General features: G+C 49.3%; 1 protein-coding gene across 5 annotated transcripts in view; it reads left to right on the top strand.

Annotated features, from left to right (window-relative positions):
- ACTL8 (actin like 8) overlaps positions 1–15,164 on the top strand; it is a 65,004-nt gene that overhangs the window by 32,655 nt on the left and 17,185 nt on the right. The window contains exon 1 of one of the 5 annotated variants that reach the window (XM_073903624.1): positions 6,974–7,010. The exons of the other annotated variants lie outside the window; for them this stretch is intronic. The gene's annotated coding sequence lies outside the window, so the exon portion shown is untranslated. Of the gene's footprint in view, positions 1–6,973; positions 7,011–15,164 lie in introns of those variants that run through there. 5 annotated transcript variants of the gene reach the window in all.

The following is a 15,164-nucleotide window of genomic DNA, read 5'->3' as shown; positions in this document are numbered from 1 at the left end:
ACTTTTGCAACAATTCAGTCTAACCGACATTTGCCACGCGTATGATCTGTGCCCGGCCCTGGGCCAGACACTTGAGACGTGGGGTACATAAGAAATGGTCCCACCCTCAAGGAGCTCAGTGTCACCTAGATAATTACAACCAGCATGACAGAGCATAGGTGGCCACGGTCAGGGGGCTGCTGCCTCAGCTCAGAGCCTCCCAGTCTGGAGACAGGAGACAGGGATGTCAAGGCTGAATGCCCTCACACAGACAGGTGGGGCCTGGGAGGGTCCAAGCCCCCAGGAAGGTCACTGCCTGCCAGAGGCATCCTCATCCATGTACCGCCTGCAAGCCGTGGGGCTGCCTGAGCTGATGTTGGGGGCTGATGGCTGAATTAGCCAGGTGAGGAAGGGGGTGGCGGGGGCAAATCCTGGAGGAAGGACCAGCAGGAGTGGTAGCTGCAGGGTTGTCCTACTGAGGAGTCCCCACTGAGGCCACGGGAAGAGGTGTGGGTGCAGGGGGCAGGGGAGGTGTGCCACCATGCTGCGGAAGGGACCCAGAGCTGGTGCGCCCCAGCAGCCGATGTGGTGGAGCAGAGCGTGGAGACTTCACTCCTTCCGGGTGCCTCTGAGGTGGGAGGGGAGGGCCTGTGTCTGCCAGCTGACTTTCTCTGGGCTCTGGGCTGCTCTTTACCCGTGGTCACCAGAGTGGGCTACGTGGATCCCCAGGAGGGTGTGAAAAGAGCCACAGAGCACAGGAGACAGAATTAGAGCTTCATTCCTATTTATGTCCTCACCTCCTTCCCTGGAGGTGTGTTTTGTGTGTGTTTAATGATGTACATAAAACGAGGAAGGCAGCGCGTGTTTACAATGATAAACACATATTGGGGCATGTGCACCATGAGAAGTTTGGAGACCGTGGATCCTAGGAGATGAGCTACTTCAGCCCCCCCCCGCCACCCCAAGAGTGGGGAGGGAGGGACACTCCTGTGGGTGGGGCGGACCAGGAAGAGTGGTTGCCCGGGTGGGAGTAACCTCTCCCACACTTCTAGAAGTGCCGGGTCATTCTCCTATGTCCCCTCCATGGAGCAGCCCCTTCCAATCACACTTCCCTTTTATTTTAGCCCCTTTTATTTCCTTTAGAAGATATTTTATAATTTGTAGTTACTGCATCTGTTTAATTTACTGCCTGTTTCCCCCTTGGACCGTAAGCTCCCTGAGTGCCGGGAACCAGACGGCTCCGTCTCGGGGCTCTCCCCAGCACCTAGGACCGTGCTCGGCACAGAGCCGGTGCTCCTACCTTACCACAGCATAATCAATGTGTGTGTTAGCACATTTTAGGTGTTTTCCAAGCCTCACGACAGGAGACATCACGTTGTAGGCGAGAAACTTGGGATTCAGAGGGGCTGAGTCGCAGAGCTAGTTGGGTAGGGGAATAGGAGGAAGAGAGCTAACATCTTCTGAGTGCCTACTACATAAATGTCTGGTCTCCCCATACCTTGATACCCCCTTATTGGCTACGAAAAGTAAACTGAGGCTTAGGGGTGGGAAGTGACTTGCCTGAGACCACTCAGCTAGGAGGTGGAAGAGCTGAGGTCCATCTGGGTCCTGAGCACATTTTCTTTCCAGCACCTCAATACCAGTTCCTTTATTCAGGGTTAACTCCGGAGCCTGGTGGTGGCTTTGTCCGTAAGGGGCACGTCTGGGCACACACTGCGTGCCGGGCTCCCCAGCAGACGCCCCCGTGGGCAGCAGCGGGGAGGTGGCTGGGTCGGGCTGCTGGATGGTGGGTGCTGGTCCACCGCCTGGCTGATTTGCCTGCCTGACGAGGCGAGTGATGTTTTATGCATGGCGCCTAATTTTGCCCCGGCGGTCTCTGGCTATATTTAACACCATTAATCATTATTGTTGGCTCCCAGGGGGATGGATCCCTGATTAGTGTCAGAAACGCATCACACGAGGAAGAGAGAGGGGGGAAAAATAAGAGCTCCCCCCGATCCCTGATTCCTCCTAACTGGAGCCGAGATGCGTGTTGATGGCACCCTCCTCCCTGCCATCTGTGAGTGCGTGACTCCAGCTTCCTTGGTTTGGATCCTTCACCTCCAGCACTGGGCCTGCAACCCAGCGGGCCCCCTCGGCACCTCCGCACCCCCTCTTCTTTGCATCAGAGACTGGGCCGCTCAGCCAAGCGAGGGCCACTGCCTCAGTCTGAGTGCAAGAAAGGCCCACCCAATCATTTATTAGGCTCCTACTGTAGGCAGATGTCTCCGCCCAGTACCTTACTCACCTTATCCCCATCACGCGACCTCTCATCTTCCCAGAGGATGGGTTTTCAACCCTCCTTGACAAAGGGGGAACTGAGGCTCGGAGGCAGGTTTCACAGGCCTGTGCTGGTGTGATCAAACATGTGGGAACAGGCTGGGTGTACCAGTAACTCCGGGGGTGTTGCGTGACCACGTGGCTTTGCCTTCTGCCATCTGCAAGGGTTTTCTGAGGCAATGGGCACAGGAAAGAGCCCGGTCTTTCTCATAATCAAATATAAACCCATGCAGAGACCAGGGGTCTGTGTCCAACATGTATTCTCTGCCCTCTTTGGGCCTCAGGTGGGTGACGGGAAGCCCCTTACCCATCCCCTCCTTCCCCTGCTTGTCCTGCCCCCACCTTCAGCGGCTCCTGTCTCGTCCCAGAGTTCATGGGGCTCTCTCCTGAGCCCTCCTGGTCATAGCAGTGACCTCCCCTGGCTTGATTTTGGGTGGGGTTTGGCCAAGACCTTCCCCAGCAACAGTGAAGATGGGAGGTACCAGGAAAGAGATGAGGACAGAGGACATCGTCCTGCCATCACTTGTCACCTAGGTCAGTGGCAGACTAAAGGTCAAGGAGAGTCAGAGGTCAACGGGGTGGGGGAGGAGATGGACCCAAGAGACAGGTGCCATGAGAGGGTTCTGTGTCTTCTGCTGTAGGAATGTTCAAATCCAGCAGCTTCCCTGGACAGGGGCTGACCCTATGGGGTCCCCAGTTGTCGGGGTGGGGCGGTTTGCAGTAGCCGACTGGGGCTCTCACCCTTGTGTACGTGGAACTGATGCGTGTGACCTCCTGCCCTATGCACGGGCCCTGCGCAAAGGGTCTATCCATGGAGTGTTAATGCTACATGGGTAAAAATGGGAAACGGTTTTGATTTTTCCACTTGTTGCCCTTAACAGGATTTCTTTGAATTCTCCTTTCTTGGACCTTAATGTCTTCAGTCAGTTTTCAGTATTTTCTGGCTCCTTCCGTTTATTACAACATCGTCCAATCTGTATTAGGACCCCAGCTCTCATGTCCTATCCAAAGCTCTCTATTCAGCTCCTGCCCCCCAGCTTCCCCATGTTCTCAGAAGGGGCAGAAGGAAGAGGGCTCACTCTTTAGCGGGCTGGGCAGGTAGCAGAGGGTGTGGGGGGGAGTCTGCTCTGGTTTGGGTTGGTTCTGTGCATTCTGGGGGTCCTGCTGCTCTGATGGCCCCCCCAGGCTCCTGCTTCTTGATAACACTGCATCTCTTTGCCTACATCATCCATCCACGGCCAACACTCTGCTCTCCGTGAGGCTGACCTTCTGTGCTTAATACGTGTGGGCAGAGTCAGTGTTTAGGACTGGTTCTGCTGCCTCCTGGTCAGTCCTGACTGGGGACAAGATGGGGTTAGGGAATCTGAGAGTACTTGGCCCTCCTCATCTCTCATTTGGCTTCAGCCTGGGATTACATCCTCGGGCACCCGGAAGAGTCTCATCCACATCAGTTATGTGCAGATTTCTCTTGTTGTCTTCTTGCAACTATCCCGTTTGGCTTATGGGATTATTCCCATCACAGGGAAGGAAACCGAAGCTCAGAGAGGTGTAGTCATTTGTCCAAGGCTGCTCAGCAGTGGAAAGTGGATAAGATTTGAATCCAGGTCTGGCTGGGGCACCAGGGTGGCTCAGTCTTGGTTCCAGCTCAGGTCATGATCTCAGGGTCATGAGATGGAGCCCTGCATAGGGCTCCAGGCTCAGCGTGGAGTCTGCTTGAGCTTCTCTCTCTCCCTCTCCCTCTGCCCCTCCCCCACCATGTGCTCTCTCTTTCTCAAATAAGGAAATCTTAAAAAAAAAAAAAAAAAAAGAAAAGGGAAAAGAACCCAGGTCTGGCTAACCTTACAGCTCTTACATGGGAGCCTGGATTATGGAGTCCAGCTCTCTGGACTGGGATCTTAGCTCTGCCTTTCCTAGCTGTGTGACTTTGGGCAGAGTTCCTTGGCTTTCTTTTGCCTTAGTTTCCTCATCTGTAAAACATGGATGACCGTGAACAATACCCAGGGTTGTTGGGAGGATTAGATACATTATACCCTAAGATCCATTATTACATTTACCACCAGGACTATTGCTGGCATTGTCCACTGACTGCACTGGCCTCTCTAGGTCCTGCAGGAAAAGGGGCTTTCAGGCCTTAAAGCCTGGAAAATAGATAGGAGACAGCCAACAGTCACCATGAGTTGTGTTCCCCTCTTTGCTTTAGCCGCTAGGAAGCTCAGTCAGATTGGTGCAAGTATGTAGGCCTTCCTGGTCTCATCTTATTTTTCCACTTTTCTCTTTCCTGTAATTTTTTTTTATGCCCACTGTGTCTTACTACCTACTGTATGAAGTTATATAACATTTTCCTGGTTGTCACAGACTGATGTTGCCATCACAGGGGAAGTTGAGGGCAATGTAGAGATCCTAGAGAATTGCTCTTCTAGATAGCACCTAGTCCTTCCCCCTCAGAGAAAAGTGTACTTAAAAACCAAATTACTCTTGTGGAGGGAGTGGGTGAGCAATACTAGAAATTCCCTTTAGCCCTTTAAATGCTGAGGCAGTAGGACAATGTGCTGATAAGGTCTGCAAAGGGAGGATTACCTCATAAGTCCCTGTATCAGCTTGAGGTTGATACAGAAAAGCCATCTAAGAGGCAAGGGAAGTTGATTCACTCCCACATTCAAATAGTGTAGAGGTGGGATCCATCCTAAGCCGGCATGGGGCCCACAGTGCTTCCTCTGCGTTTCTGCTATGTATAGCTTCCATTCCCCAAGTCCCTCATGCTCCCAGCCAGTTCCTGGAGCTTGCCAGCATGACTGCATTTCAGCCAGCAGAAGGGGGGAAGGACAAAGAAGGGCACACTTTCTCCCACGAAGGACACTTCCTAAAAGCTGCAGATAGAACGCCCCACCTTTCTCCTCGCTGACCAGTTTTAGGGCCACACCTCGCTTCTAGGGAGGGTTCATCCCTGCAAACCTGGCTTTCGCTGAGCCTATTTCTTTCACTATAAACACTCAAACCACCTCCCAGGGTTCTTATGGGGATTAAGTAAGAATGTAGTAAAATATAACAGGTGTTCTGCAAATGTAAATTTCCTTCTATTTTTAGTTTTCCCTTCCCTCCATTACTTGGGAGGAAGAGGGAAGCTTTAGCTACACTGGGAAAGATTTAGGAGCAATTAAAAAAAAAAAAAAGAGCACTCTTTGGGAGAGAATGTTGCAACACACACCAGAACGCTCGGGGAACGGATTCCCTCTGGCTCTTCTCCGTGAGGCTGGAAAGTGGAAACTAAAAAGTAGGGCCAAGGTCCTGTGTTGAGCACGAGAGGTTAGGTATGTGTAGACATGGGATGTGAACCCAATGAGCTTGGAAAGCTGGTACCTGCTCTTTGGTTCCCGAATGTGGCTTCCCTGCTTGCACAAGGCGGATTGGGGTGTGTGTGTGGCTCTTTCCCTCCTTCAGATGAGCCTGGGCATTTCTAAGACTGTTTGCGCACCAAGTGAACTGGCATGGGGTACAGCATAGTGCAGCCTCTCATTTCCTCAATGCCCACTTCCTGCCAGGGCAGACCTCCCAGGAGCCCTTCTGGGGCCTTTAAAAGCTGAGCTAGTGAGTGCAGGAGCCCAGAGGCAGCTGGCTGTGCTCGGTGGAGGCTGCTGAGCAGGCAGCCTCCTGACACCACCAAGGGGTGTCTCACCAGGGCAGAGTCAGCCACGGGGCAGCACATCCTGGGGTCCCCCAGCTGCCATGGCTACTGAGCATGCCCAGACCGTCTCTGCTGGGGATGGTTTGGTTCCCTGGAGGGTGAAGGAGAAGAGGAGGAACAGGAAGTGGTTTAGGTGGGCTTTAACTTGATGGAGGGGTGGGGATGACTCTGTGTGTGTGTGTGTGTGTGTGTGTGTGTGTACACAGATCCTGGCACAAGGGTTGCTGGAGCTTTCCAACCTCCAGGCTCACACAGCTACCATGTGATTGGTCCAGGATTTAAAGCCGAGATGCATTTGGCTTCAAATACCGATGGTATGCTTCTCGACCTTGTCTTCTATGTTCTTCCAGGTGGACCCTTCTTCAGCAGCTGATAAGATGCTCTAGATTTATCCTACTGAGTAGGGAGGTTTAGGTGGCAGCTTTTTGGGAGTATTGTGCCCCTGGAGTTTGCTTGTTAACTTCCAAGCTGGGGATTTCCACAATGAGAGCTGGCACATCTCTGGCACTCCAGCAGGAACAGACCAGCCCCGAGGGCCGAGGTGGGTGGGAATGTCCACTTCGGCTCATGCCCAGGTGCCCCTCTGCATGAGCCGTCAGATTGCAGCTAGTGGGGGGCCCTCCCTGGTGCCCCAGAGCAGTAGCCATTACTAGGGGCCCCACATTCCTGCCACCCAGACTTACAGCCCAGTTTGGGAGCACCTGTCACTAAGAAGCACTTGGTTTAGCAGAAAGAGAGCAAACTTCCTACCAGACTGGGTTGAAGACTGGCATCTCTCCTGCCTCGCTGGGGGCCGAGGGCAAGTCCCTAGAACCTTGGAGCCTATTTCTGCACCTGTATGAGCAGGACGGACGTGGGCACCTTCTGGGCCACCGAGGGACTTTAGGTAGTGCTGATAATGTGCCCAAGCCCTGCTGTCCCTGAGCCGTGTCCTGCGGCAAACAATGACCATTATTACCAGCAGAAAGGGGGTGTGAAGTGGGGGTGGGGGCAAGAAGCCGAGGACTTGGCTCCACAGGAGACGGGATGGGTGAGATCTGGAATAATTAAGAGACCAGAAAGCTATCAGATCTGAATGGGGAGAGGACAGAGTGGGGGTGGGGGGGAGTTCTCCTCTCTCCAGAAAGGCTTTTCGTGTAGCCATATCCTGGAGTGGATCCACAGTCCAGCTCATCTCCCACCACGACTTTGCTTTAGGGGCACCTGGGTTCTCTCCAGATCTCAAAGAATTAGCTAATTAGGCCGGTTCTGCCTAGAAGGCAGAGGTCGTATTGGTTTGTAATTCTGTGAAATGTGCAGTGGAACTCAGCTGCCTTAATCAGCCCGGCTCTGCCTGCCGTCTCGTCCTGAGCTACACAGATGCCCGTGCTAGTTCCGCAGGATGGAGCCCATGGCCTCACCTCCTTCCACCCTGGTGCCACCTGCGGGGAAGGCGTGGTGCCTGCAGAGCTCACTGTCAGAGGGGGAGCCAGGCACTGAACGTGCAGTTAGGACAGGCAGCCCAGTTGGGGTCCACAAGGACAGAGGACCCTCTGATGCTGGGAGGCAGGACTGGACGGCCTCTTGGAGGGGGCCCCAGCTCTCAGAGGAAGCCTGACCGCTTACCTGGCAGGTGCCGAGCACAGGGAAGGACATTAAGCCAGCAAAAGACGGGGAGAGAGAAGGGAGGGAGTGGGAGGGGGGCAGGGAGGAAGGAGGGATTGAGATTTGAAAGGCCCATGAAGTTTTCTTGGAGCTCTGGTTTCAAGATTTGTTAGTCTGAGTTGTGCCCTAATTTCTACCAGGACGACTGAATCTCACGTGATTGCCTTGCATTCATTCTTCACATGCTTTTCACGTGCCAAAACTAGGTTAGCTTTTTTTTTTTAATGTTCTATTTTTGTCCCCCAGGTAAAGCAGGTTCACGTCATTCTACCATTTGTCTGGTCAAGGCCCGTCTCTGGTTTCGCTGTTTGCACATCTTTCTTTCCTAGCCTTTGTGCTCGACCCTCCCCACGGGGATGCACCTGCTTGTTGTCTGTCCTGAGATACGTGTGCATCCATATAAAACATGTAGGCTTCTGTGTTAACTTAGGTCCCTGGCATTGTGCTGCTGATAAGCTCCTTTTCTTTTTTTTTTTTTTAAATTTTTTTAATAGATTTTATTTATTTATTTGAGAGAGAGAATGAGATAGAGAGAGAGCACGAGAGGGAAGAGGGTCAGAGGGAGAAGCAGACTCCCTGCTGAGCAGGGAGCCCGATGCGGGACTCGATCCCGGGACTCCAGGATCATGACCTGAGCTGAAGGCAGTCGCTTAACCAACTGAGCCACCCAGGCGCCCGATAAGCTCCTTTTTCTTTGTTCACTCAACACTGTTTCAAAGTTCTGTCTGTGGCTGGAATGTCGAGGGACAAGCCAGCTCTCCATGAATGCGTCCAGGGCTCCATCTCTCCTTGATGGCACCCATGTTGGTGGTCTCTCCAGGTCCCGCCCCACAAACAAGGTTGCAGGGAATGTCCTTGTAAAGCCCCATCACAGGCCTGGAGGGAGGTGTTTCTCTGGGGGTGCAGACCAAGGAGTGGGAATGCCCGGTCACCAGGCTGCACAAGTGGTCCTGCTGGGCTCAGTTCCGCCAGTGGGGCTGAGAGCTTCCAACCGCCCCCAACCCACCGTACCCTCCCCTGCACCTGTTGATGATTTTTAGTTTTGCTCATCTGGTGCATACAGAACACCTCCTTGCTGTCCTTCCTTGTGTTGCTGACTGAGGTGTGGTAGAACACCTCTGCATCTTGCTGGCTAATTGGATACCCGTCCCCGAGCTGGCTAGTCTGACGCTTTACCTCTTCTCCCCATTTGTTGGTCTTTTGTTTGTTTGTTTTTTTGTTTTGTTGGTTTATAAGAGTTCCTTGCTTGTCACTGTTAGACATTGCCGGATTCTTCTGGCATTGTGATGTGTGTCTGTTAAATGCGTCTGTGCTTTCATGGAATGGAAATCGATCACGTTTATGTTGTTACATCTCTCTCTCCTGTTTTTTTGTCTTTGGCCTTAGAAATTGTGTGTATGTGTGTGTGTTTTAAAAAGCCCTTCCCGATGCCAAGGCCAGAAAGATTCTCCCACGATTTCTCCCCTTAGCTTTATAGTTTTATTTTGATCCATCTGGATCTGGTCCTGTGTTCTCTGTCTGGCAAGCAGGTAAGTTTACTTTCCTCTGTACTCTAAACAGTCCCTCCCCCTGCCCCCCACCCACATTTTCTCCTTTCACCTCCAGTTTGGGACCACCTTTATCAGGCTTCACCTTGGCACACAAAGGAGGTTCCTATCTCTGAGCAACCTCCGCTGTTCCGCTGTTCATCTCTTTTTATATGAGCATTATAGCTGTTTTTATTACCCTGCCTCTGGGACAGTTCTTCATTCCTTGGAGGCCAGAGGCTTTGTTTTTCTCTTTCGAGATTGAGCAGTTCTCTTCTTCAAGATTCTTCTAGAATTGCTTGATCAAATTCTTTAAAAACCTGGCTGTAATTTTTATTGAAGTTGCATTAAATTTCTGGATTATTTTGGGGAGTTAACATCTTAACGATGTTCACATGACATTTAGATTTCCTTTTATCCCTCCCCCCCCTTTTTGGTCATTTGATAACTTAAAACTTTTCCTCATACAAGTCCTGAGCATTTGGGTCAATTCTAATATAAGATATATCTTTGAATTGATAACATGAGTGGTGTCTCTCATTGGTTATTGTGAGTATATAGGAATGCTGTTCATGTTTAAGTTCATTGTTCTGAGCATGTTTCAATTCTGGTGGATTTTTCTTCTATTAATGCTGACATTATTATCTTAAATGTGAATGGTGATAGTTTTCTCTCTCTTCTTCCAATTATTTTCTGTTTTATATCTTCTTGTCTAACTGCGTGGGTCAGCACCTCCTGTGCCGTATTGAATGGTGTTGTAGCAGGGACGGCAGACTTCTTGCCTTATTCCCAATATAAAGAGGAACAGGGCTAAGATTTTCACCTAAAGACAGATTTGCTGTAGGTTTTATGATGTAGCATTGATCCGGTTAAGGAAATTCTCTTCAATTCCTTGTTGAGTTTTTAAAAATAGAAGTTAAATTTGATCAAAGGGTTTGTCTATTGTTATAATTCTTACACTTCTGTGCTAAACCCTACTGGTCTAAAGGTGACTATAAAGTTCTATGTGCCAGACAGTATTATAGGTATTTTATAGGTATTAACTCAATCCTTGCAACAGCTCTGTGAGTGAGGCAGTATTTTTTATCCCTTTCTTAGATGAGACAAAGGAAGGCACAGAGAGTGTAGTTAACTTGCCCAAAGTCACACAGCTAGTCAGGCCCAACTCTAGCATTTGTAGGGCCCAGGAAAGGAGTATAAATGAATAGTCATATATCAATTCTAAATATATATATATACACTGGAATATTACTAAACCATAAAGAAAGAATGAAATCTTGCCACTTGCAGCAACATGGATGGATCTAGAGGGTATAACACTAAGTGAGATAAGTCAGAGAAAGACAAATACCATATGATTTCACTCATAACATGGAATTTAAGAAACAAAACAAATGAACAAAGAGAAAAGAGCCAAACAAAAAAAAATTCTTAACTATAGAGAACAAACTGGTGGTTACCAGAAGGGAGGTGGGTCGGGGGATGAGTTAAACAGGTGAAGGGAAATTAAAAATACACTTGTCACGATGAGCACTGAATAATGTGTAGAACTGTCGAATCACTATATCGTGCCCTGAAACTAACGTAACACTGTATGTTAACTATACTTCAATAAAAAATAAAAAAACACTATTCTAAAACAAGCAAAAACTCCCACTCATATATACCTTAAATTTCATTTCAACTTAAAGTTATAAAACAAGTTAACCAACTGTTAAATAAAATATATTCTATCTTCCTGTCTGAGAAATCTACCTTGATAAAGATCAAATCTACAAGATACCAAGATCACCAAATTTAATTATTACCACACATTTCAGTGTTCTGTTAATAAGCCAGAAATATTTGGATGAGTAATGAAGTAATCCATAATTCATAAATTATATATTTATTCCACAAAACTGACTTTCCTTGCCTCCAATTTAGTAAAATAACTAAATTTTGTTGTAATCAAGGCTTTCCCATAATTTGGGTTCTATTGAAAGCAGTGAGATAAAAGATGAAAAAAATAAAACATAATTATGTACAAAGTATGCAAAATTAAACTTTTATGAACAATAAATTAAATATAAAAAAATGAAAAAAATTTCTTAAACTTTCAGAAGTTTTTCATTTAAAATTCAAAATCAGCTGCAAACATTATGAGGCACAGTATACATCAATAAAATTTTTTAATTCAAAGTTATTTTTTTTTAAGATTTTATTTATTTATTTGACAGAGAGAGACCGAGCGAGAGCGGGAACACAAGCAGGGGGAGTGGGAGAGGGAGAAGCAGGCTTCCTGCTGAGCAGGGAGCCCGATGCGGGGCTCGATCCCAGGACCCTGGGATCATGACCTGAGCCGAAGGCAGACGCTTAACGACTGAGCCGCCCAGGCGGGTGCCTGCCCTTTGAAAACAGAATTCTGGCATTCGCTGTCCATCTAGTTGGCAGGATAAATAATTACCGCTAGATCCAGGCACATATAAATGTTAAGGGCATGTGGCTTGTTCAAAGTTTCAGATGTTCCTGAGCTGCCCCATGAGGCGGCGGGGAATGCTGTCCTAGTCTGGCTAAGTCAAGAGAGCCTCTATTCCCACAAATGGGAGCCTGCAGGAAGCAAGGACATCTTCCTTCATTCTGTAGGAGTCTATTGTATGGGGCCTGGGAGGAAGTTTTGAGACAGTGGTTAATTTGCCTTTCCTCTTAGCGAAGTACTTCTGCTGCCCAAAGTCTGCCTCCTACAGCTCAAAGCTGGGTCCTTCTGAGCCCCCAACCTTTGCTCTCAGGTGGGCTCTTGTTTCTGTGATATTGAGCAGGAACTTCTGCAGCAGCTTCTTCTTTGGGGCCTGAATGGTGTTAGTCATGAGAGTGGATGTTGGGTTGTATGGCCGAGTGACCGAGGATGTGTGTGTGTGTGCGTGTGCACATACTCCTTGGGGGTGGAGTCCAGGGTCCAGGGCAGGGTTCAAGGAAGTTATGCAGCTAGCAAGGAGTGGAGAGGTTGACATTCGAACCCAGGCTCTCTGATCTGGTCTGACCCATGCTGCCTCTGGGTTTCATTGACTTGACTCTTACCCTGGTTAGCTGATACTTTATGTTGGAGTTTTATTACTTATGTTCATCAGTGGAATGCCCTTATGATTTCCCTTGCTTATAGTATCCTTACTCAGTTGTGGAATTCAGATTATACTAAGTTCATAAAATAGAACTGGTGCTTTCTTTTTTCCCCCTCTCTTCTGTAATTGAGGGATGGTCCACTTTGTAGAACTCTCCTCTGTGCTCACCTCTGTGCTCACTTCTCTGCTCATCTGGTGGTTACGGCCCTTTGAGGGGGTATCTTGGATTACCATTTCAATTTATTTAATGGTTTGGTCTGCTCGACTTCTTTTACCAAATTTGGCGTTTTCTATTTTTCTGGAAGCTTCTGTCGGTTTTCAAACTTGTGACCTGCCCAGGGCAACATGGGACACAAGTGTGGCCCCCTGGCCCCCCCTGTGAGTGGTGCTCCTGTCTTGTCCTCCAGGTTGGGGTTTCCCCAAGGGCCCCAGCCACCGCAAGCTCCTGGTAGCTTTTCCTGCTTCCAGCATTGATGTCAGTCTCCTCCTTTGGGCCCCGCGGGATGGGGCCTGGGAGAGGGTGGCTTGTGTGGGCTTGGGAGCCGTGGCTCAGCAGCCAGGGTTAGTTCTCGAACTTGTCAGGACGGTGTTCAGCTACTATGTCACGTGGGGCCTCCCAGTGGCTGGAAGCGGGTGGAGAGGGTCTACACCACATCGAGGCCCTGCAGGAAGGCGTTCTTCAGATGGTGAGTGATGCCCGTTAGCGATGATGTCTGCTAAGGGTGTGAGCAGGGGACAGTGTAGGCCGCATCATTGTTCCCGAATTAAGTCATTGAGCCCAGATGAAGGTCCCTGTGGTTTTAGAGATAGAATATAAGCCCAAGGCAAGGATTTTAAAACCAACAAGACTTGTGTTCAAATTCCAGCTTTGCCAGATTCCAGCAGTATGCTATTGGACAATGTTTCTGGACCTCCATTTTTTTTAATCTATAAATTGGAAAATTGGGTATAATACTTACCTCATAGGGTACATGTCAGGCCTAGGTGAAATGATACACACAGCATAAAAATTCTGTGTCAGTCAGGAATCTTAACCTACCCAAACTGGCTCAGAGAAAACAAGGACATTGATTGGCTCTAAGAACTGAAAACCCCAGAGGGACTCTGGCTTTAGGAGCAGTTTGATCCAGGAGTTCATGATGTTGCCACCTGGCCCCATTTTTCTGGGCCCACTTTAACCACGGGGGTAGCTGTGTCACAGTAAGGACCGTGGGAATTTCAGATCTCACATGCCCATGCTGAACAGGAGAAAATGGCTCTAGGGGGTGGTCCTCTGTGATAAGAGAAAAAAAATTCTTTTCTAGAAGCCCTGAATTAACATCTCTTCATCACTGAAGATGATCATTATATTGGGTCCCATGTCCCTTCCTGAACCAGTCACTGTGGTGAGGGGTTTGGGACACAGCCCTGAGTTGAGGGTTAAGTAAAGAGCGGGTGCAAAGCCAGATGTGGGTGCTGTTGACCAGATGGGGTTGACCCGTATGCAACTGGGGGGCCTTGGTGGTTACCCTAATGAGGGTGGCCACCTCCCAACTGGCCTCCCTGCTTCTGCCTGTGCCCCCCAACCCATCCTGAGTCCAGCTGCTAGTGTGGGTCTTCTAACAGGTGGGAGGGACGAGCCCCCCTCATCCTGCTCAGAAGCCTTAGTGGCAACATCTTCCTTTAAGATTTCCCGACAAGGCCCTTGATGCTCTGCACCCCATGCTCCCTGCTAAAAAACAGCCCACATGGCCGGATCACTCCCACCCAGACAGGCTGTATACACTCTCACCTCGGGGCCTTTACCTCCCTCTTCCCCAGATACCTGTATGCTTGGTGCCCTCTCCTCTTCACATCTTGATCAAATGGCACCTCCTCAGTGAGGCCTTTTCTGATCAGCCTGTTTATAATAGGAATTTCTTCCCATATACCTACTACCCTTACCTACCCTTGTCCTTTGTTTTGTTTTTCTTTATAGCCAATGTTTTATAAAACAAGTGTTTCCTGCCTCCCTCTAACACATATGCATACCCCATGACAGCTTCATGGTCTTCCTGTTCACTGCTCTATCTGCAGAGCCCAGCACAGTGCCTGGCAAACAGAAGGTGCTCAATAAATATTTGTCAAAGGGGGCGCCTGGGTGGTTCAGTTGGTTAAGTGTCTGCCTTCAGCTCAGGTCATGATCTCAGGGTCCTGGGATTGAGCCCCGCATCGGGCTCCCTGCTCAGTTGGGAGCCTGCTTCTCCCTCTCCCTCTGCTGCTCTTCCTGCTTGTGCCCCCCCAACTCTCTCCCTCTCAAATAAATAAAAACATAAAGATAAATCTTAAAAAAAAGTATTTGTCAACGGTTGTAGCTCTAACCCTGCCACCTCTTACCAACCCAGTGAGCACTCCTCTCTCTCTTGCTGGCCTTGTCCTAGGGCCAGGTGGGAGGGGGACCCAGGGACCAGATGTCACCTGCCCTGATGATCTGTGACATGTGGCCTGGACATTGGTGTGTCCCCTCTGGTCCTTGGGGGGGGGGGCAGCTGGTTAAAGGCATTTCTTACCCTCCTCCCCCTTTCCTTCTCACTCTTTCTAGGCTGCCAGGTTCTTATTAGCCCTGTTTACACGGCCAGGATGTCGAGTGATTAATTTTTAATGGCTTGGTTTATTGCATGTTTGAATGGTTTATTGAGTAATTCCCACATTTAAGTGATTAATTCCCCAGAGTTCAGAACGACTGGTTAGTTTTACATTAATCAGGGTTCTGAATGCCAAGAGACAATCAATCAATCCTCCCTGCCAGGGAGAGTAATGTTAAAATACCTCAAGGTACAATGGAGTTAAGAAAAGGAGTAATTAAAACCCTGTCTTCCCCTCATGCAAATTTGATGTCTCTCTCTGTCTCTGTCTCTCTCCCTTCTGCCTCCCCTCCCCCTTCCTCAGTGAAGGCAC

Source organism: Callorhinus ursinus, unplaced genomic scaffold (genome assembly GCF_003265705.2).
Source record: "Callorhinus ursinus isolate GAN/ISIS: 27379988/994484 unplaced genomic scaffold, GSC_fseal_2.0 scaffold18, whole genome shotgun sequence".
NCBI lineage: Eukaryota > Metazoa > Chordata > Mammalia > Carnivora > Otariidae > Callorhinus > Callorhinus ursinus.
Note: the sequence above shows the minus strand (reverse complement) of the source record. Positions and strands in the feature narration are given on the sequence as shown.